The sequence below is a fragment of the Macaca mulatta genome, chromosome 2, assembly GCF_049350105.2.
Source record: "Macaca mulatta isolate MMU2019108-1 chromosome 2, T2T-MMU8v2.0, whole genome shotgun sequence".
Lineage (NCBI taxonomy): Eukaryota > Metazoa > Chordata > Mammalia > Primates > Cercopithecidae > Macaca > Macaca mulatta.
Window position 1 is genome coordinate 19,470,901 of NC_133407.1, and position 25,262 is coordinate 19,496,162.

General features: G+C 37.0%; 1 pseudogene; it reads right to left on the reverse strand.

Moving 5' to 3' along the window:
* Window positions 1-5,510: 5,510 nt before the first annotated feature.
* On the reverse strand, window positions 5,511-6,728 carry LOC100429489 (mesoderm-specific transcript protein pseudogene; annotated as a pseudogene).
* Between the last annotated feature and the right edge of the window lie 18,534 nt (window positions 6,729-25,262).

Here is a 25,262-nt window from a genome sequence, read left to right on the forward strand (position 1 = left end):
GGTTCCAAGTCTTTGCTATTGTGAATAGTGCTGCCATAAACATACATGTGCATGTGTCTTTATAGCAGCATGATTTATAATCCTTTGGGTATATGCCCAGTAATGGGTTGGCTGGGTTCAATGGTATTTCTAGTTCTAGATTCTTGAGGAATCCCCACACTGTCTTCCACAATGGTTGAACTAGTTAACAATCCCACCAACAGTGTAAAAGTGTTGCTATTTCTCCATATCCTCTGAAGCACCTGTTGTTTCCTGACTTTTTAATGATCGCCATTCTTACTGGTATGAGATGGTGTCTCATTTTGGTTTTGATTGCATTTCTCTGGCCAGTGATGATGAGCATTTTTTCATGTGTCTGTTGGCTACATAAATGTCTTCTTTTGAGAAATGTCTGTTCATATCCTTTGTACATTTTTTGATGGGGATTTTTGATTTTTTTCTTGTAAATTTGCTTAAGTTCTTTGTAGATTCTGGATATTAGCCCTCTGTCAGATGGATAGATTGCAAAAATTTTCTCCCATTCTGTAGGTTGCCTTTCACTCTGATGGTAGTTTATTTTGCTGTGCAGAAGCTCTTTTGTTTAATTAGATCCCATTTGTCAATTTTGGCTTTTGTTGCCATTGCTTTTGGTGTCTTAAACATGAAGTCCTTGCCCATGCCTATGACCTGAGTGGTATTGCCTAGGATTTCTTCTAGGGTTTCTAAATGTTTTACATCTAACATTTAAGTCTTTAATCCATCTTAAATTAATTTTTGTATAAGATATAAGAAAGGGATCCAGTTTCAACTTTCGACATATGGGTAACCAGTTTTCCCAGCACCATTTATTAAATAGGGAATCCTTTCCCCATTTCTTGTTTTTGTCAGGTTTCTCAAAGATCAGATGGTTGTAGATGTATGGCATTATTTCCGGGGACTCTGTTCTGTTCCATTGGTCTATATCTCTGTTTTGGTACCAGTACCATGCTGTTTTGGTTACTGTAGCCTTGTAGTATAGTTTGAAGTCAGGTAGTGTGATGTCTCCAGCTTTGTTCTTTTGGCTTAGGATTGTCTTGGCAATGTGGGCTCTTTTTTGGTTCCATATGAAATTTAAAGTATTTTTTTTCCAATTCTGTGAAGAAAGTCATTGGTAGCTTGATGAGGATAGCCTTGAACCTATAAATTACCTTGGGCAATGTGGCCATTTTCACGATATTGATTCTTCCTATCCCTGAGCATGGAATGTTCTTCCATTTGTTAGTGTCCTCTTTTATTTTGTTGAGCAGTGGTTTGTAGTTCTCCTTGAAGAGGTCCTTCACATCCCTTGTAAGTTGGATTCCTAGGTGTTTTATTCTCTTTGAAGCAATTGTGAATGGAAATTCATTCCTGATTTGGCTCTCTGTTTGTCTGTTACTGGTGTATAAGAATGCTTGTGATTTTTGCACATTAATTTTGTATCCTGAGACTTTGCTGAAGTTGCTTATCAGCTTAAGGAGATTTTGGGCTGAGGCGATGAATTTTTCTAAATATACAATCATGTCATCTGCAAACAGGGACAATTTGACTTCTTCTTTTCCTAATTGAATACCCTTTATTTCTTTCTCTTGCCTGATTGCCCTGGCTAGAACTTCCAACACTATGTTGAATAGTAGTGGTGAGAGGGCATCCCTGTCTTGTGCCAGTTTTCAAAGGGAATGCTTCCAGTTTTTGTCCATTCAGTATGATATTGGCTGTGGGTTTGTCACAAACAGCTCTTAGTATTTTGAGATATGTCCCATCAATACCTAGTTTATTGAGAGTTTTTAGCATGAAGTGCTGTTGAATTTTGTCAAAGGTCTTTTCTGCATCTATTGAGATAATCTTGTGGTTTTTGTCTTTCTTTGGTTCTGTTTATATGCTGGATTATGTTTATTGATTTGTGTATGTTGAACCAGCCTTGCATCCCAGGGATGAAGCCCACTTGATCATGGTGGATAAGCTTTTTGATGTGCTCCTGGATTAGATTTGCCAGTATTTTATTGAGGATTTTTGCATCAATGTTCATCAGGGATATTGGTCTAAAATTCTCTTTTTTTTGTTGTGTCTCTGCCAGGCTTTGGTATCAGGATGATGCTGGCCTCATAAAATGAGTTAGGGAGGATTCCTTCTTTTTCTATTGATTGGAGTAGTTTCAGAAGAAATGGTACCAGCTCCTCTTTGTACCTCTGGTAGAATTCGGCTGTGAATCTGTCTGGTCCTGGACTTTTTTTGGTTGGTAGGCTATTAATTATTGCCTCAATTTCAGAGTCTGTTATTGGCCTATTCAGGGACTCAACTTCTTCCTGGTTTAGTCTTAGGAGGGTGTATGTGTCCAGGAATTTATCCATTCCTTCTAGAGTTTCTAGTTTATTTGCATAGAGGTGTTTAAAGTATTCTCTGATGGTAGTTTGTATTTCTGTAGGATCTGTGGTGATATCCCTTTTATCATTTTTTATTGCATCTATTTGATTCTTCTCACTTTTCTTCTTTATTAATCTTGCTAGCAGTCTATCAATTTTGTTGATGTTTTCAAAAAACCAGCACCTGGATTCATTGATTTTTTTAAAGATTTTTTGGGTCTCTGTCTCCTTCAGTTCTGCTCTGATCTTGGTCATTTGTTGCCTTCTGCTAGCTTTTGAATGTGTTTGCTGCTGCTTCTCTAATTCTTTTATTTGTGATGTTAGGGTGTCAATTTTAGATCTTTTCTGCTTTCTCTTGTGGGCATTTAGCACTATAAATTTCTCTCTACACACTGCTTTAAATGTGTCCCAGAGATTCTGGTATGCTGTGTCTTTGTTCTCATTGGTTTCAAAGGACATCTTTATTTCTACCTTCATTTCATTATGTATCCAGTAGTCATTCAGGAGCAGTTTGTTCAGTTTCCATGTAGTTGAACGGTTTTGAGTGAGTTTCTTAATCCTGAGTTCTAGTTTGATTGCACTGTGTGTTTGTTATAATTTCTGTTCTTTTACATTTGCTGAGGAGTGCTTTACTTCCAACTATGTGGTCCATTTTGGAATAAGTGTGATGTGATGCTGAGAAGAATGTATATTCAGTTGATTTGGGGTAGAGAGTTCTGTAGATGTCTGTTAGGTCTGTTTGGTGTGGAGGTGAGTTCAATTCCTGGATATCTTTATTAACTTTCTGTCTTGGTGATCTGTCTAATGTTGACAGTGGGGTGTTAAAGTCTCCCATTATTATTGTATGGGAGTCTAAGTCTCTTTGTAGGTCTCCAAGGACTTGCTTTATGAATCTGGGTGCTCCTGTATTGGGTGCATATATATTTAGGATATTTATCTTTTCTTGTTGAATTGATCCCTTTACCATTATGTAATGGCTTTCTTCATCTCTTTTGATCTTTGTTGGTTTAAACTCTGTTTTATCACAGACTAGGATTGCAACTCCTGCTTTTTTTGTTTTCTATTTGCTTGGTAGATCTTCCTCCATCCCTTTATTTTGAGTCTATGTGTGTCTCTGCACACGAGATGGGTCTCCTGAATACAGCACACTGATAGGTCTTGACTCTTTATCCAATTTGCCAGTCTGTGTCTTTTAATTGGAGCATTTAGCCCATTTACATTTAAGGTTAATATTGTTATGTGTGAATTTGATCCTGTCATTATGATCTTAGTTGATTATTTTGCTCATTAGTTTATGCAGTTTCTTCCTAGCATTGATGGTCTTTACAATTTGGCATGTTTTTGCAGTGGCTGGTACCAGTTTTTCCTTTCCATATTTATTGCTTCCTTCAGGAGCTCTTGTAAGGCAGGCCTGGTGGTGAGAAAATCTCTCAGCATTTGCTTGTCTGTAAAGGATTTTATTTCTCCTTCACTTATGAAGCTTAGTTCGGCTGGATATGAAATTCTGGGTTAAAAATTCTTTCCTTTAAGAATGTTGAATATTGGCCCCCACTCTCTTCTGGCTTGTAGAGTTTCTGCTGAGAGATCCACTGTTAGTCTGATGGGCTTCTCTTTGTGGGTAACCTGACCTTTCTCTCTGGCTGCCCTTAACATTTTTTTCCTTCATTTCAGCTTTGGTGAATCTGACAATTATGTGTCTTGGAGTTGCTCTTCTTGAGGAGTATCTTTGTGGAGTTCTCTGTATTTCCTGAATTTGAATGTTGGCCTGCCTCGCTAGGTTGGGGAAATTCTACTGGGATGATATCCTGAAGAGTGTTTTCCAACTTGGTTCCATTCTCCCCGTCACTTTCAGGTACTCCCATCAGACATATATTTTGTCTTTTCACATACTTCCATATTTCTTGGAGGCTTTGTTCATTTCTTTTTACTCTTTTTTCTCTAAACTTCTCACTTCATTTCATTCATTTGATCTTCAATCACTGATATCCTTTTTCCACAATCAAATCAGCTACTGAAGCTTGCGCATATATCACATAGTTCTCGTGGCCTGGTTTTCAGCTCCATCAGGTTATTTAAGGACTTCTCTACACTGTTTATTCTAGTCAGCCATTCGTCTAATCTTTTTTCAAGGTTTTTAACTTCTTTGCCATGGGTTGGAACATCCTCCTTTAGCTCAGAGAAGTTTTTTACTACCGATCTTCTGAAGCCTTCTTCTCTCAACTTGTCAAAGTCATTCTCCATCCAGCTTTGTTCCATTGCTGGTGAGGAACTGTGATCCTTTGGAGAAGAGGCGCTCTGATTTTCAGCTTTTCTGCTCTGGTTTCTCCCCATCTTTGTGGTTTTATCTACCTTTGGTCTTTGATGTTGGTGACGTACAGATGGGGTTTCGGTGTGGATGTTCTTTCTATTTGTTAGTTTTCCTTCTAATAGTTAGGACCCTCAGCTGCAGGTCTGTTGGAGTTTGATAGAGGTCTACTCCAGATACTGTTTGCCTGGGTGTCACAAGCAGAGGTTGCAGAAGAGCAAGTATTGCAGAACAGCAAATGTTGCTGTCTGATTTTTCTTCTGGAAGCTTCATTTCAGAGGGGCACCTGGCTGTATGTCATTTGGCCCCTACTGGGAGTTGTCTACCAGTTAGGTCATTCGGGGTCAGGGACCCACTTGAGGAGGCAGTCTGTCCGTTCTCAGATCTCAAACTCCGTGCTGGGACAACCACTACTCTCTTTAAAGCTGTCAGACAGGGACATTTGGTAAATCATAGTCTTAAATCATACTTAGAGTACTACATTATTCAAACCAATATCTATTTTAACAAAATGTTTATAATTAAAAACAGCTGATGAAACTAAAGCCAAAGGTATGACAAATAAGACCCAGCTCTGTGTTGCTTAAAGAACTTTTAAAAAGCATGTGCCCATAAAGCCATTCAAGGAGAGGGAAGGAGTCCCCCTGCTCATCATTCTTACTGTAAAGTTCCTACTGGGGCTGGGCCAGAAATTAGCACTACTAAATACTTCAGAAACGTCCAAAGTGTTAAAAAGTCTTTCATGCAAAAGAACGTCTTTCAGTGAATAGTAGTGCTCATCAGAATTTCCTAATAACACAAAAACAAAGGCAAGTCTGTACATTTGATGAGATGTCAAAGTAATGGGACTATTCCGTGAAGACTATTATGTGAACCTTAGCCAGAGCTCCTGCTGGCTTCGTCCTATATACTGTCGACCAATTTGAGTACAGTGGACTTTGTGAGAGAATAGTGTTTGATAGCCAGGGCCTCTTTTGGGCATTTCTTCTTAAATGGAATAAACCACGGATAAGAGAGTAGGGGAGATAATACAGGGAAGCTACTCTTTCCAGCTCAAAGGAATTGATGAAGCCCATGTATGCATTCAGGAAGCCCATGGGATCTTCTAGCTAAGGATCATGGCTAATGTGGTCATCCAGAATCCACATCATGGACCACGACAGCTTTTTCCTGTACAGCTCCAAAAACTCTGGATGGGATTTACAGGATCCAATGGCTCATAGATAAAAAAAATCAATGGGGGTAGTTTCAGAGGCAAGAGCTCCCACTCAGCACCTTCTAAATTATTTCTCTGATTTATGATGTACCGTAAGAGACGGTCAATGACTAAGTTCCCGTCATTATTGCAGCTGTGGGATGGGACTGCCCACATACCCCATCCCACAGCTCACTCTCACAGGGCCAAGTACATGGCCCAAATACTGGGGTGAGACATCGAGAGAATACAAAGAAGTTCGTCAGCCATGTGAGGATGGGTGAGAGCACATCTCCAGCTTTAAGTAGCTTTTGGAGAAGGAGGGGACAGTGAGTCTCAGGAAAGGTAACTCCATTTCACAGATGGATACTCTATGGAGATGGATACTGTATGGTAAGCCTACCAGATTGATTCTGTTGTACTTTTAGAGGAGCTCCTGAGTAACAGTATCTCCATAGTCATGAGACAAAAGATTGGTCCTGTGTTTCTGGAGCCCCAGATAACATAAAAGTGCTTCCATAATGCTAGCCCGCTCAAATATGGAATAGAGATGTGGTTGTGGTTTGTCAGTGAAGCCAAAGTCTAAGAAATCAAGTGCAAGCACTTGATGAAACCTCAAAGTCAGACCTTCCTAAATCTTGTACCAATCATAGCTGGATGTTAGAAAGCTGTATAAAATCACAACTATCTCCAGACTTCCAACCACACCCACAGAGTCTTGGTAGAAGATATGCAGTCCCTCATAAGTGAAAAATTTGCCTGAATATTTCCAAGAGTGAAGGGCTGGGGAGACCTGAGGGGGTGGGATCTGCAGGTATGCAGCAAATAGGCATACGGCCAACAGCGCCACTCGGACGCACCATACCCTCATCCTGATTCAAGTAAGACCTGGACTATAGGACTCCATGTTTAGGGGAACCAGTTGTGCATGCTAGTATATTGTATTTTATAGTGTATTTTTGTTCTCATTATTTTCAAAGAACTTCTTGATTTCTGCCTTAATTTCATTATTTACCCAAAAGTTACTCAGGAGCATATTGTCTAATTTCCATCTAATTGTTTGGTTTTGAGCAATTTTTATAGTCTTGACTTCTATTGCTGTGGTCCTAGAGTGTGTTTGATAAGATTCTGGTTCTTCTTCATTTGTTGAGGATTGCTTTATGTTCAATTATGTGGTTGACTTTACAGTACACGCCATGTGGTGATGAGGAGAATGTATATTGTGTTGTCTTTGGGTGAAGAGTTCAATAAAGTTTACAGCCAACGGTACACTGAATAGGCAAAAACTAGCATCATTCTCCTTGAAAACCAGCACAAGACAAGGATGCCCTCTCTCGTCACTTTTATTCAACATAGTATTGAAAGTCCTAGCCATAGCAGTCAGGCAAGAGAAAGAAATAAAGGGCATCCAAATAGAAAGAGAAGAAGTCAAACTATCTGTTTACAAATGACATTATTTTCTTGCTAGAAAACCCCATAGTCTCAGCCCAAAAGCTCCTCCAGCTGAAAAAAAACTTCAGCAAAGTTACAGGATACAAACTCAATGCACAAAAATCACTAGCATTCCTATACACCAACAACAGCTAAACTGAGAGCCAAATCAGAAAGGCAATATCATTCACAATTGCCACACACACACACAGACACCCCCCTAGGAATATAGCTAACCAAGGAAGTAAAAAAATCTCTACCATGAGAACTACAAAAGATTTCTCAAAGAAATCAGAGAAGTCACAAACAAATGGAAAAACATCCCATGCTCATGGATAATAAGAATCAATATCATTAAAATAGATATACTGCCCAAAGCAATTTACAGATTCAATGCTATTCCTATCAAACTACCAGTGACATTCTTCACAGAACTATAAAACATTATTTTAAAATTCATATGAAACCAAAAAAAGCCTGAATAGCCAAGGCAATCCTAATCAAAAGGAACAAAGCCAGAGGCATCAAGCTATCCACTGTCAAACTATATTACAAGGCTACAGTAACCAAAAGAGCGTGGAACTGGTACACAAACAGGCACATAGACCAATGGAACAGAATAGAGAGCCCAGAAAAGGCTGCACATGTAGGATCATCCTGTCTTCAACAAAGCTGACAAAAACAAGCAACAGGAAAAAGACTCCCAATTCAATAAATGGTGCTGAGATAACTGGCTAGCCATATGCAGAAGATTGAAGCTGGAGCCATTCCTTAAACCATATACAAAAAGCAACTCAAGACAAATTAAAGGCTGGGTGCGGTGGCTCACGCCTGTAATCCCAGCACTTTGGGAGGCCAAGGAGGGCAGATCACTTGTGGTCAGGAGTTCAAGACCAGTCTGGCCAACATGGTGAAACTCCGGCTCCACGAAAAATACAAAAATTAGGTGGGCGTGATAGCAGGTGCCTGTAATGCCAGTTACTCAGGAGGCTGAGGTATGAGAATTGTTTTAGCCTAGGAGGTGGAAGGTATAGTGAGCTGAGACAATGCTACTGCACTCCAGCCTGGGTGGCAGAGCGAGACTCTATCTCAAAAAATAAAATAAAATAAAAGATGGATTAAATATTTAAATGTAAAACTCCAAATTATAAAAACCCTGGAAGACAACCTAGGCAATATTATCCTGGACATAGAACAAACAAAGATTTCATTTCAAATATACCAAAAGCAATTGCAACAAAAGCGAAAATTGGCAAGTAGGATCGGATTCAACTTAAGAGCTTCTATACTGCAAAAGGAACTATCAACAGAGTAAAGAGACAACATGCAGAATGGGAGAAAATATTTCTAATCTATGCATCTGACAAAGGTCTAATATCCAGCATCTATAAAAAATAAATTCACAAGAGAAAAACAAACAACTCCATTAAAAAGTAGGCAAAGGACATGAACAGACACTTCTCAAAACAAGACATACATGTAGCCAACAAACATATGAAATAAAGCTCAATATGACTGATCATTAGAGAAATGTAAATGAAAGCCACAATGTGATACCATTTCACACCAGTTAGAATGGAAACTATTAAAAAGTCAAGAAAATAACAGATGCTGGTGAAATTGTGGAGAAAAGGGAACACTTAAACACTGTTGGTTGGAGTATAAATTAGTTCAATCATTGTGGAAAGCAGTATAGTGATTCCTCAAAGGGCTAAAAGCAGAACTAGCATTCAACCAGCAATTCCATTACTGGGTATATACCCAGAGGAATAGAAATCATTCTACAATAAAGACACATTCCCAGGAATGTTCATTACAGCCCTATTCACAATAGCAAAGACATGGAATCAACCTAAATGCAACCAATGACAGATCCACTAAAGAAAATGTGGTACATATACACGATGGAACACTATGCAGCCATAAATAAGAATGAGATAATGTCTTTTGTGGTAACAAGGATAGTCCTGGAGGCTGTTATCCTTAGCAAAGTAACACAAGAACAGAAAACCAAATACCACATGTTCTCACTTATAAGTGGGAGCTAAATGGTAAGAACTTATGAACACAAAGCACAAAACAACAGACACAAGGGTCTACTTGAGCGGGGAGAGTGGAAAGAGGGAGAAGAGCAGAAAAAAAAAAAAAACTATTGGTTACTAAGCTTAATACTTGGGTGATGAAATAATATGTACAACAAACCCCTGTGACATGTGTTTACCTATTTAACAAATCTTCACATTTACCTCCAAACTCAAAAGTTAAAAGAAATAAGTAAAATAACATTTCTATACACTGAATTATTAAAAAAACTCACTGAATACATAAATGAATACACTTTTTCAAAAATCAACAAACAGGTCAAATTTTGCAACACAGTTTTGTTGCAAAATGGAGAGCTCCTTATTTATACAACTCACATAATTTCTTCATTTGCCAGATGAACAGCTAGCCCCTATGGCATCAGTACCCTTTGTTTTATCTTAATATTTTCTCTAGTTCATGTTCTCAATGTTTCCATTTTTTTCTCCTTAAATCCAACAATGTAGATTTCCACATTCACCTAGAGTTATCATCAAGAAGGTACTTCTTGTGAATAAATATGGAAAAACATTTTTTATGTCTTTATGGACAAATTTAACAGTTCAACTTACTTATGTTTATTGTGATTGAGTGAAATAATAAACTGACAAACACCAGCTGAGGGTGAACCACGGATACCAAGTCTCCAACTTTCAGAAATTCTCAGTATCATCCCAACTTAATATTTCTCAGGGAAAATAATTTACTGGCATTGTCTAGTAATTTCATATGTTTAACTCCCAGGAGTGCAAAGGAAAATAATTAACGTCCCTCTCTGGAAATTAGAAGGAATGGGATAGCTAACATGCAGGAGATTGCCAAGACCAAAAACATGTTCCACAAAACTTGGCAAAGGAATCAAAGTTGGCAAAGAAATCAAAACATTCTTACTATGCAGGTTGGGATCATGTTGAATTCATGTCAACAAATCATAGTTCTCTAAGGTCTAGCTCAGCAAATTTATGTTGTTTAAGAAAGAAAATCAGTGTGCTACAGGGGTCCAGTTATATTAAACGCCTTAAGCTTCATGCAGCACATGGTGAACATTTGTCTTGCTATTTCAAAGTTGAGCAAGGTTTTTTCAAGATTCTGCTTCTAAAATATACATAAATCAAACAACCAGAGGATACAATTCATTCTATTTTAAAATTTAACTTTTTTTGGAAGAAAAATAAAATCATTCAGTACAATTACCATAAGCTGCCAGCCTTATTTATCATCAACATCATCATCAACAAATACTTGTTGACTATATATTATGTGCTAGGCATTTTGCTAACCTCTGAAGACTCAGAAATATAATTTTTATCTATACTGCACCTGGCCTGGTCTATATCTAAAAATGATAAAATATAATTGAAAGAAAGGCAGCTTGCACTTGTCTATTAAGTCAGACAGTTATGCAGTCATTCTGTCATCATTCATTCATTTTATAGTTCCTCCTATACCACTCTACACAGTGCTGGACATGTAGAAGTAAATAAAACAGATATGGTTTCAGCTTTCCTGGTGCTAGATATTCTACTATATATAGTATAAATATTAACTCACTCACTTTAAGACTCAAGGTTATAACTATGAAAAAACCAGAAAACTAAGGCTTAAAGGAACGTTGCCTAAATAATGAATAGATATAACTTCAGATGTATCCCATTTCTTTTATTTAGGGTTTCAAGTAATAATGAGAAAATGAAAGCAATATAAGAAGAAAGGAAACTTATCTGACACTGTTGACTGGATAACGTAGCAGCTATACACTTACTAAAGCAGCTAAAAAAGCTCAATATTCACTTCCCCACCCAGCCACCCTAGCAGCTAGAAGTGGCCAGATGACACACACTCCTTTCTTTTTGAGACGGAGTCTCACTCTGTCGCCCACGCTGGAGTGCAGTGGCACGATTTCGGCTCACTGCAAGCTCCACCTCCCGGGTTCATGCCATTCTCCTGCCTCAGCCTCCTGAGTAGCTGAGACTACAGCCCGCCACCACGCCCAGCGTTTTTTTGTTTTTTGTTTGTTTGTTTGTTTGTTTTTTGTATTTTTAGTAGAGACGGGGTTTCACCATGTTAGTCCGGATGGTCTTGGTGTCCCGACCTCGTGATCTGCCCACCTCGGCCTCCCAAAGTGCTGGGATTACAGGAGTGAGGCACCACGCCCGGCCGACACACTCCTTTCTAATAAAACACAGCAGAGGTCTGGTAAGGATGTCTGACAGGTGTTCTGTGTTTACAATGAATAGAACAGAAGCAGTATATATTTTCCCTTCATCCTTCCCTGGGCACAGATAAAGGTAGAGCAGTCCCTATGTCATACATAGAAAACTAAGATATTAAAGATAGAAAGCCCCTAGATGACATCATCAGTCCCCTGCATCAGGCTTGTTCTACCTATCCTTCCACTTTTTGTCACATGAAATTTTAAAAAAAAGGAAGAAAGAAAACTTATTTGAAATACATGTTTACTTATTAACCTATAGTCCCAAAACTTAATGGCTTTAGTTGCATTAATTAGCACATGACCAGCAATTTGGGCTGGGTTCAGCTGGTGGTTCTTCTGCTTGTCTTGCCTTGGTTCATTCATATGACTTTCCTCAACTGGCAGCTCAACTGAGGCATGATGGTACAAAATGACCCTACCTTCTTGTCTGGAGGTTGGTGGTGGCTGTCAGTTGGGATATGTGTCTTCAGCATTTTAGCCTGAGCTTCTTCACATGGTGCCAATGCTACAAGAGAGCTGGTCACAATACACCTGTTAATGTCTTATTGACTAAAGCAAGTCATAAGGCCAAGTTTGGAGTAAACATGGGAGTGAGCTACACAAGCATGTGAAGACAGGGAGGTGTGACACATTGAGAACAATTACTCTAATAATCTACCACTTATATTAATGTTATTTACCTCCTTCTCTTTAACCAATTTTTATGCCCTATGTAACAAATGAGTATAACTTCTGAAAGTACTCTATCTCAAATATGACCTATTTTCTTTATTCTGAATTATCTTTTGATATTTCAAATTTTATTTTCTCATATGTCTATGGACTAGACAATGCACATCTATTTTACTATTTGATAACGTGGCTAAGATATGTAAAAGGAAGAGCAAATCCTATTGTCTGCTAGAGTTACTGCTGACTGAGGACTTCCTCACTCTGTAGGCAGTTTTGAGCTGCTTGCAGATAACTAGCATCTCATTATAGATAGCTGAGATAGAATAACAATGGACAACAGCAGGTAAAACTGCCCAAGGATTTGGAGGTCAGATGCAAATTGTAGTAAGTGGGTCAAGATATGTAAGCAGTTGCTTAATAGCACTGTCTCTATTGCATTAATAATGGGTAAAAAGTAATCCTGTTTCATAAATGTAAACAATTTGTATTGCAGTGTCATTATTTGTGTACTTTAAAAGGGATAAATGAAACATCATATGTACATTTAACTAATAGAAATTCTACCTTCTGGGAAACATTTAAAAAATATAATCAGTGACTTGTTCATGCCATCATTCACTCATTGGGTGTATGACTCAGAGTCAGGTAAGTCAAAAGATATAAATCTTCCATGGCTTAGCTCATGCTACAGTGAAAGTGACATTCAGAGCATGAGGTCTTGAAATTAAAGATGATTTTTTTAAAAGAGGAAATGTTTTGGGGTGAGATTTCATTATACACTAACTTTAAGATGCCTGTGTAAAATGTAATTCCAATGTGAAAACATGCATAGAATTGTAGTTATCACCGAAGTGTTCTAAAATTCCAATGGATTTTATTTAGAATAAAAGCCATTTTTTTTTCCCTAAATGTTTCACGTGATTCTCTGTAAACAGATATTTTAGCAGCCAGGATATTGTTAGTGCCACTACTAGCATTAACTTCACTTTCAACCCAAATGAATTTATTTTGTGTGGAGTAAGAAGTGTTGATTAAAGATGAACATGGAGAAAGCATCTATTGCTAACCCTTTTCCTAGCATTCAATTAAAAACACTGGAAATGCAGGGGAAAATTCCCATACAAATAGTTAATAATATAAAAAGAGACGTACTACATTTGTCTCACACAAATGCTAATTTTTAGCCCCTGTGGCAAGGCCTGTGATTGGCTCCATATGTTTCTACAATAAGAGACATATTAAGATTCTTATGGTTCCATTTCTTTTATCCAACTTGTCTTCCTCCCAGCCTCTAGCTGTGCCTCTTCTAAATTCTCTAGCCTTCAAGAAGCAAGTACAAGAGGTGGTTCAGTTTCTCAGATATAATTTCCTCTCTTTCTCTCTAAAACCAATGACATGGTCAGCTTTCCAGACATTATAGGGTAAAAAGAGACTTTAAATTTGTTTTTGAGAGTATTTAAATTGGCCAGGGAGTCACTTTTGAATGTGTGCTAACATTCAGACTAACTTTCTAAATAACATCTTTTCAAAGTGTGACAAACAGATATTAATGATTGCCTCTCAGTCCTAAACTTCCAATTTAATAATTTTACCATTTAAGAATGTATATGGAATCACAGTAAACACAATAAAAAAATGCCAAGGAAGTTAACAGACAGAAAATGTTTTTCAAAATGGCTGTAATTTCTATCAATAGAGTATAACCACTGGTCAGATGAAAAATCACTTTCCAATACATTTCCCAATGTATTGGCAAATGTCATTTTTCCAGGACAATCTGTTTTCTTCAAATCACTTATCAAAAAGTTACTGAAAGTCACACATCTGCCTATTCAACGTTAGAGGAAAATCTTATTTTGTTTAATGTCATATGTAAGCGTGATAAAGTTTGAATAATGAAAGATAAAGCGAAAGACCCAAAGAAAAATCTCTATCACAGGGATGACTAATTTCATTACTCTTATTTCTATTTACAAAGTATTTTCAGAAGAAAGGAGTTGTTGAAACTGCTGTAACCTTTATAAAGAGAAACATTAATATAATATGGCTGCTCCCAAAGCAAGAAAACTATCTTCCTCTGAAGAACAAGAAACAAAATTGTCTTTTTAATTTTTTATCTAGTAGACCTTGGTTGAATTAACTTAATCTTCAGGTGCCCCTGCCTGAAAACTGAGCAACTGGTAAATAAGTCTAATGGAAACTTAGGAAATCTGTGCCAGAAATAAGATGCTCGACTCATCTAAGACTGTGTAAGAGCACATTTTTAAAAAAACACTTGGCAAATTGAAATAACATGAAGAAACGGTGAAACTTCCTACACTACTCTGGGTGAAACACAAAATTAAAGGAGGGAGAACTTCTATTCAGTTATGGATAATAGGGATATAAGGACTTTCCTTTTAACTCACATTTTTGTTTCTCATATGATGATGAAAAGTACAAATTATTGCCTATGTTTGGCATGACATTCAAATCAATGTGAACTATTTCCCATGTTCAAACCCCACAAAAATATTTAGCTTCTGGCCATAAACTTGTGCAGTTACTGCCCGGCTAATTTTTGTAAGGATACAGAAAATGGGTTTTGTGAGTGTATGATTTCATTTAATTGATTTATCTATTTTAATTGATATGTAACATCTGTATATATTTTCCCTATACATGTGATAATTTGATACATCTGCATAATCAAATCGGGAGAGTTAGACTATCCATCACCTTAAATATTTATCTTTTCTTTATGCTAGGAACATTTGATTATCCTCTTCCCGCTATTTTCGAATGTCCAATAGATTAATGTTAACTATAGTCACCCTATTGACCTATCATGTTATTTATAATAAAGCTTGGTAATGGAAGGATATTGCAAATGCATTACTTTCTAAAATGTACTAATTGAATGTATTATAGATTATGAAAACTATATACATATGGTTATTTTGATTTCCTATATATAATCAACCAATATTCCTCTCTCTCTCCCTCAAATGCATGTTAATACACACTGACCAAACATATACATATCTACACATAAACTTTTTCTTCTCATAATATCAGATGAATTTAAGTCTTCTTGCTCAATTACACTTGATTCCCTGAAGCGTGGAAAATATGACAATGGTGCATAGGACCAACAGGTTTCATCTCACCTGCTAACTCTCTTTCATTGATAGTGCTGTCTGGAGCAAGGAGATGAGAAGGATTTGTAGGTCAGCAAAAAAGGGTACTATAGTCACTTGGTAATGGCTTCCATGGTAAGGCATGAGTAGCTAGATATTTACTATTTATTTTAGATGATCTCCCTCTCAATGTTCTTTGCAATAAGACACACAGAAATCCAGACTTCAGAAGAAAAACTATCAACTAACAAAAAGTAACAGGTGCTGGGTCTCTGGGGGTGTTCAGTGTGTTATGTTAAGAAGTGGAGAGATATGGAAAAGCAGGAATATCCCATCAAGACAATTCAATCAGTAGCTGCATCATTCAGTTAAATATTTATTAGCTCAATTCATCACAGGTAAACCTTTTAGACAGGGCACAGTTAGTTAGCACTAGCAAGTCCATTGTGATCACTGGAAGCAAGTGCACAAGACGGGGTCAATACCCAGAAAGAAGCACACTTATCTTTTCTACAGATAATGAATCTAAGAATCATCTCTACACCTGACAGGCATGTTAGCATTCAAAAGAAGTAATTCTAACCAGGGGTTAGGCTTGGTCATCAGAGCTCCTTACATTTCCTACAGAGCCTATACTCTCACTAAAGAGCTTAACTTCAAGGTTACAAGCTCTTACACAATCCTAAAAATCGTCTTCTATAAAAGAGAGAAATACGGACCCGCCACTACTTTGTCTTGTTTCTCTAGTACTTTGTAGGGTTCTCCACATAGAAGGTTGACAGCCTTTTATGGCTTTCTTTGGAGGCCACCTGTGTCAAGAAACTCTTAAAGAAAGTTAACTATCTATGCTGTTCCTTGAAGGGAAAGGAATGACAGCTAGAAAATAAGGTACATAAAATTTCAAACTCCATCAGCTATTAACAAGTTGTAAGTTTTGTTGTTGACATTTAGGAAAGTTACAGACTGGTAATAACTTTATTTTGAATCTCAAAGCTATTAAATATTGCCATATCAAAAAACTAAGTGGCAACAGCAGTGAGTGGATTCTTTAGATATGAAATTCTAATCCTAATAAAAATAACCTGGACAGAATAAAGGGGGTTGGGAATTCAAACTCTGTTTAACATTCCTTATAGTTGCTACACAGGTTTGTGCAGTGGTGGCATGCTTACTGTACTTACCTTAAAATAGATAAAATATATCTGAAGAGGACAATGGTTATAAAGCACCCGACTTCAGTGTTTGGCCTATAGTGAGTATTCAGTAAGTAACAGTCACTATTATTTTATTAAATTTTGTACAAGGGCAGAAGTTAAACCAGATATTCATAGCATTGCCTAAATAAGAGCTGCCCAATGAGCTATTTACTCTTCAAACAGGTTCTGATGTCATACAAATTTGTGCCAGAAATCAAGTTCAGTTCCTGTGACATAATCTAGGCTTTTAAGTTTTTTGTCTGTTTGTGCTTGGTTTGGTTGTACTTTTTAGATTACCTTATTCTTCTTATGTCTGTACATAGAATAATTTTCTCTTCACTTTGTGAACTTCTTGTCCACCATTAAGGACTAAAAACTAGACCTTGCTTCCTCCAAGAAGCCTTCTCTTTATTCTCTTCTTGTCAACACAGAGGGAAGGTACCCTCACTTTTTCATATTGTCTTGGCCACATCTTTACCCATCACAGTTAGTCAATTGTGATATAATCCTTCATTTTACTATATCCTTTCTATATTCTGGGTTGCTTAAGGGCAATGACCTTAAATTATATCCATAATGTTACACATGTCAATTCCCTTTTATGTCATATAATCATATTTCTATTTTGGTTAGAATTTTGCTGAACGTTTGCTCAACATCTTTATCAAGATAAAGAATAAAAGATGAAATTTACTGAGCATTTAATACCCGGCAAGCACCATGCTAAGGATTTTATTTGCAAGATCTCATTAAACTCCATCAAAAACCCTACAGAGAAGACTCTATCATAATCACTATTTTAAGGAAGGAGAAATTGAGTCTTGGAGAGCAAAGGTAGCTGGCTAAAGCAAAATCAGTAAATGGCAGAGTCATCGTTTACACCTATGTGTTCTGACCCCAGAGTTGTACATTTAACCACTAAGTCATATTGCCTTCTATAAAATGTTCCATTTGCAACCTAAATCCTATTTAAGGTCAACCATAGTGTGCATTAAAATACATGTCTATACACATATACCACCACACACCCCCATGCACATCACATGCTAAAAAATAAGTCAACACATAATAATAACACAAAAGATTACATGTAAGAAGTCTTTCAGGCAAGCATGACTAGTTTCAAGACTTCTGAATCCTGTAGGCATCTCAAAATCTGAAGTAAGGTGAAAGATGACAATTGAGAAGGTTTCTGATGATGCTAACTTGCCTTGATTTGATGGGAGGGGAAAATCAACACACAGACGATCTAAGGGAACTCCAGATGGACTCCACCAGAGTGAGTGAAGAGGCAGATTAATGGCAGATGAAAATTAAATCCAGAAAGAATGAAATAATGTATGGATAAAACATCACATCAACTTTCCAGTGCAGCATTCTGGATTTTCTTTTAACCTCAGTATAAAAAATCAGTTCGTAGTATTTCACTGTCACAGGAGCCTAGCGTGAACTTAAGAGAGTAAATATTACAGAAGGATAACTTTCCCCATGTAACCTGCATCTGTCAACAGCTGGACTGCAAACTGACCAAATGTTCTATGGAGAAAATAGTTTGGAATTATTTTGGAGTTACTTTGATGATGTTCTTCACTGTGAAAAACCAATTTTCAAAAAGCAAACAGGATACTTAGCAGAATGCGAAAAAGGACAGATCCTAACACCGTGCTGAAGCATCACATTTGATTTTACTGTGTGTGCCGTAGAACCAGACTGAAACAGTCCTAGTGTGAAAGTAAATAATCTTTTCCTATATAAAGAGCACTATCTGGACCAGAATCCAAGGACTTTAAAGAAGTACAGTGTGATATGTAGTCATGCATTTAGATTATATTAGATGGAAAAAAGTTACTATTGTCATTTCTGCTAATAGAAGCGACTGAGAAGTACTATTTTAATATTACCATGTACCACAGGGCAAGGGTAGTGAAGATATGCTTCTATCCTGTGTTTATACAATTTTACAAAGCAAGAACTGGAGTCACAAGGAAGTAATGACAAAATAATATAGAAAAGGAAATGTTTCATCTCTGCAGAATATGATCAGCTTGGGGCAATCAATGTCATTGAAGGTCAGGATGCCAAATACTGTGGCTGGAGTTATAAAGAAGCTGACTAATTTTAAGATCAACAATAACAACGACAATAGAATAGCTAAGTGAGGAGTGCTCAAACCCAAACTCAAGATACAGGAAAACATCATATCTTAAGTGATACGTTATCATTAACATCACATTCATATTATATTCATATTATAACATATTATATGATGTTAATGATAATATCATATATTAAATAATATTATTTGTGATATAATGCTAATTGTTCCTATCTTGAGTTTGGGTTTGATCTTAAAAAGATTTGTTTTAGTCTTCATTCATTGTTCCTAAACTGGAAATTTGAGCTATGGGCATTAGAAACAAAGCACAGTCTCACCCTGCCTGCATTAACAGTTTGTTTTTTTTGAGATGGAGTCTCGCTCTGTCACCCAGGCTGGAGTGCAGTGGCACGATCTTGGTTCACTGTAAGCTCCGCCTCCCAGGCTCAAGTGATTCTCCTGCTTCAGCCTCATGAGTAGCTGGGACTACAGGCACACACCATCATGCCCAGCTAATTTTTGTATTTTTAGTAGAGACGGGGTTTCACCATATTGGTCAGGCTGGTCTTGAACTCCAGACCTCATGATCTGCCCTCCTCACCCTCCCAAAGTGGCATTAACATCTTTAAAGGCAGATTATTTCAACTTAAGTATCAGAGAAATGACAGAGCATGGGACATTTCCATTTTCCTACTAATACAAAGATGATCTTCCCTTATTGTTGACAGACTTCTATGAAGAATGGTCTTTCTTACTAGTGAAAACGTAATAATAGTTAAAGCCATTTAGGCTATGAATATTTCAGAAGTAGTTATGAATTCAAAGAGACTTATTTAAGAAAATAGCAAAGGATATGAACAGACACTTCTCAAAAGAAGACATTCATACAGCCAACAGACACATGAAAAAATGCTCATCATCACTCGCCATCAGAGAAATGCAAATCAAAACCACAATGAGAGTCCATCTCACACCAGTTAGAATGGTAATCATTAAAAAGTCAGGAAACAACAGGTGCTGGAGAGAATGTAGAGAAATAGGAACACTTTTACACTGTTGGTGGAACTGTAAACTAGTTCCACCATTGTGGAAAACAGTGTGGCAATTCCTCAAGGATCTAGAACTAGAAATACCATTCGACCCAGCCATCCCATTACTGGCTATATACCCAAAGGATTATAAATCATGCTGCTAATAAAGACACATGCACACGTATGTTTATTGTGGCACTATTCGCAATAGTGAAGACTCGGAATCAACCCAAATGTCCATCAGTGACAAACTGGATTAAGAAAATGTGGCACATATACACCATGGAATACTATGCAGCCATAAAAAAGGATGAGTTCGTGTCCTTTGTAGGGACATGGATGCAGCTGGAAACCATCATTCTCAGCAAATTATTGCAAGAATAGAAAACCAAATACCACATGTTCTCACTCATAGGCGGGAACTGAACAATGAGATCACTTGGACACAGGAAGGGGAACATCACACACCAGGTCCTATTGTAGGGAGGGGGTAGGGGGTAGGGATAGCATTAGGAGATATACCTAATGTAAATGACGAGTTAATGGGTGCAGCACACCAACATGACACATGTATACATATGTAACAAACCTGCACGTTTTGCACATGTACCCTAGAACTTAAAGTATAATAATAATAAAAAAGAAAATAATATGGGGCTCATTTTATTTTTCACTACTTATCAATTACTGATAAAATAATTTTATCAGTAATTTTTCTTCCTCTTTGGAATCATAATTTTAATATATACATGCAATTTTTAATACCTATGGAAAAGTGCTATTTGGTTTTTCTGCCTTTTATAGATCTGAATTTTGATATTGAAGGAAAGCTACTGAGAAGGGTAGTTATGGTAGACAGAATAATGTTCCCACCCACCCAAAGATATCTATGACCTACTTTTACCTTCAATTGAAAAGGGGACTTTGTTTATATGATTACACAAAAAATCATGAGAGGGGAAGATCCTCCTAGATTATGTAAGTGTGTCTTATATAATCACAAGGGTCCTGATAAGAGAGAGGCAGAGGTTTCAGAGTCACAGGAGGACATATGACAAAAGCAGAGGTAAGACAAACACACACACACACACACACAGAGAAAGAGATTTGAAGAGGCTATGCTATCTACTTTAAAGCTAGATTAAACAATCATGATGTCAAGAAACGGAGGTGTCCTCTAGAAAATGGAAAAATGCAAGGAAATGAATTCTCCCTTAGAGCCTCCAAAAGGAATACAGACCTGTCATCATTTTGAATTTAGGATTTCTGACCTCTAGAAAGGTAAGATAATAAATTTATGTTGTTTCAAGCCACCAAGTTTGTCACAATTTTTACAGCAACAGTAGTAAATAAATACAAACTATAGCACTGGTAGTGAGGTGCTTCTGTAAAAAAACAAATAAAAACACGGAAGTGGCTTTGCTTTGGAATTGGGCAATAGGAAGAAACTGAAATAATTTTGAGGACAATGACTGAAAAGTTTAGATTTCCTTAGACTTTTAGTGAAAATGTAGACAACTTTTCTAGTGAAGACTTAGATGATAGTGAAGAACATGGTAGAAAAATCTGTATTTTCTTACAGGATATTTAAATCTTTGTAAACAAACTTTCGGTAGAAATATAAACTTTAAAAGTATCTCTGATAAGGGTCCAGAAGAAAAGAAGGAGCATGTCATTGGAAACTGAAAGAAAGTGGATCCTTGTTATATAGTGGCAGAAAGCTTAGTTGAATTGTGTCCTACCAACACATGGAAAGCAGAACGAGTAACAATAACTTTGGATATTTACCTGAAGGGATTTCCAAGAAAAGTGTTGAAAGTATGGCCTTGTTTCTGATCGCTGTTTATAGTAAAATATGAGGAAAGAGACACATTGAGGGAAGAACTCTTAAGCAAAACCAGCACTACATAATTTTGGAAATTCTCAGTAGATCCAGATTTCAAAGGATCCATCATTTTAGGACTTCTGAGCTCCAGAATTGTAAAATAATAGAAGTGTGTTGGTTTATGCCATTAAATTGGCAGAAGTTTGTTATATCACCAAATGTAAACTAATACAGTGGTTAAAATAAGGAGCCCTGGGTAAATGTAGAATGTAGTTATTTTGAAAGGAAAACCTCTGAAAATTAGGATTAAGTTGATGAATCTCTTTGCGACTAACAGTCACTTCTTCCTTCACTTATATATGGAAAGATTAAATGTATCAATAGTGCATGTAATAGTTAACAAACCACCCTAAAATTTGGTGATTTAAACACCATGATGTATTAGTTTCTGTAAGTCTACATCTCCTGGGAATTTTTGATGTGCTCACTCTTGGTTGGCAGTCAGCTGCAGACTGGTTGGATTCTAGTTGATCTAGTATGGCCTCAGCTGGGATGAGTTGTCTGTTTTCCACTTGGTATCTCATCTTCTAGCAAGCTAGCCTGGCTTGTTCTCAAGAAAGTGCCAGTGTTCCAGGAGAGAAAATAGACACATGTATGGTTTCTTGAGTCCTAGACTCTGAAGTAGCATACCATCACTTCTACTTACCAAAGCAAGTCTCACTCACAACCAGTCCAGCATGGGGAGAGACTCCATATCTTAAAGAGAAGAGCTGGAAAACTCCATTGAAGGCATGGTTACTGAAATGAGTGGAAAAAATGGCAATATATTTCCATGAATCTACTACTATGCTCAAGACAAAAACAATGATAATAACTCCTCAAATAGAAGCTAGGCCTAAGGACCTACAAATCATCAAAGTTCTTCAACTAATACCATAAACCCAGACAAAAAGGGAGAGAAAGAGGTGGGGTGTGGGGGGAAAGAAGAGTAAGAGATTGATTCAGTGATTTTTTTTTTTTTTTTTGAGGTGGAGTCTAGCTCTTCCACCCATACCATCTCAGCTCACTGCAACCTCCACCTCCCGGGCTCAAGTGATTCTTGTGCCTCAGTCTCCTAACTGGGATTACAGGTGTGCACCACCATGCCCGGCTACTTTTTGTATTCTTAGTACAGATGGGGTTTTGCCATATTGGCAAGGCTGGTCTCAAATTCCTGATCTCAAGTGATCCTCCTGCCTTGGCCTCCCAAAGTGCTGGGATTACGGATGTGATTCACGCTACCCGGACTGATTCAGTGATTGACTCACTGTAGAGCAGGAATGACGGACTACAAAGCTTAAGTGTTGGCCTGAATCACTTCTGGGTAAATAATGAAATTAAGGCAGAAATCAAGAAATTCTTTGAAACTTTTGAGAACAAAGACATAACACACCAGAATCTCTGTGACACAGCTAAAGCAGTATTAAGAGGAAAGTTTATAGCACTAAATGCCCAAATCAAAAAGTTAGAACGATCACAAATTGATACTCTGACATCACAATTAGAGAAACAAGAACAAACCAACCCAAAGCTAGTAGAAGACAAGAAATAATCAAAATCATAGCTGAACAGTAGGAAATTGAGATGCAAAAAAACATAGAAAAGATCAACAAATCCATGAGTTTGTTCTTTGAAGGAAATAATAAGATAGACTGCTGGCTAGACTAATAAAGACAAAAAGAGAGAAGATATAAACACAATCAGAAATGACAAAGGGGACGTTACCACTGACCCAACAGAAATACAAAAACCTTCAGAGACTACTATGAACATCTCCATGCACAGAAGTGAGAAAACCTAAAAAAAATGGAAACATACAACTTCCTAAGGTTAAACCAGGAAGAAACTGAATTCCTGAACAAAGCAGTAATGAGATCTGAAATTAAATCAGTAACAAAAAACTGCCCTAGCAGAAAAAGCCCAGGATGAGCCAGATTCACAGCCGAATTCTACCAGGTGTACAAAAAAGAGCTGGTACCATTCCTACTGAAACTAATCCAAAAATTGAGGAGGAAGTACTCCTCACTAACTCATCCTATGAATCCAGCATCATCCTGACACCAAAACCTGGCAGAGACACAACAACAACAAAAAAAACCTCAGACCAGTATTTTGACTAACATAGATGCAAAAATCCCCAACAAAATACTAACAAACTGAATCCAGCCACACATTAAAAAGCTAGTCCACTATATTCAAGGAGGCTTTATCCCTGGGAGGCAAGGTTGTTTTAACATATGCAAATCAATAAATGTGATTCAACATATAAATAGAACTAAAAGCAAAAACCACATGATTATCTCAATAGATGCAGAAAATACTTTCAATAAATTCAACATTGCTTCATGTTAAATACCCTCAGCAAACTAGGTATTGAAGAAACACACATCGAAATATAACAATAAGAGTCATCTATGAAAAACCCATGGTCGACATCTTACTGAATAGGCCAAAGATGAAAGAATTCCCCTTGAAAAATGGGATAAAAAGGATGACCTCTCTTATCACTCCTTGTCGATATCATACTGAAGTCCTAGCCAGAGCAATCAGGCAAGAGAAAAAAATAAAAGGCATCAAATGGAAGACAGAAAGTCAAACTATTCCTGTTTACAGATGATTCAATACCTAGAAAACCCCACAGTCTTTGCTCCAGAGCTGCTTGATCTGATACACAACTTCAAAGTTTCAAGATAAAAAATCAAAATACAAAAAACAGTAGCATTCCAATATATCAATAACATCCAAGCTGAGAGCCAAATCAAGAATGCACTCCCACTAATCATTGCCAGAAACAGAGTAAAATATCTAGGAAAATAGTTAACCAGGGAGGTGAACAATCTCTACAATGAATTACAAAACACTGCTCAAAGAAATCAGAGAGGACGTCAGCAAATTAAAAGGCATTACATATTCAGTGCTCTTCCTATCAAACTACTTCACATAACTAGAAAAAACTATTTTAAAATTTATGTGGAACCACAAAAGAGTACAAATAGCCAAGGCAATCTTAAGCTACAAAAAAACAAAGCTTGAAGCATCATGTTACGTAACTGCAAACTATACTACAGGGTTACAATAACAAAAACAGCATGGTACTGGTATAAACACAGACACATAGCCCACTGCAACTGAATAAAGAGTGCAGAAATAATGCTACACACCTACAACCATCTGATCTTCAACAAAATTGACTAAAATAAGCAATGGAGAAAGCATCCCCTATTCAATAAATGGTGCTGGGATAAATGGCTAGCCATATGAAGAAGAATGAAACTGGACCCATTCTTTACACCATATACAAAAATCAACTCAAGTTGCATTAAAGATGTCAGTGTAAAACCTAACACTATAAAAACTCTGGAAGATAACCAAGGCAATACTATTCTGGACATAGGCACTGGAAACGATTTCATAACAAAGACGGCAAAAGCATTTGAAACAAAAATATAAAATTGATAAACAGAATAAGCTAAAGAGCTACTGCACAGCAAAATAAACTATCAACAGAGTAAAGAGCCAACCTGTAGAATGGAAGAAAATATTTGCAAACTATGCATCTAACCAAGGTCTAATATCCAGAATCTATAAGAAACTTAGACAAACTTACAAGCAAAAAACAACTCCATTAAAAAGTGGGCAAAAGATATGAACAGATACTTTCAAAAGGCATAGACACAGCAAACAAATATACAAAAAAAAG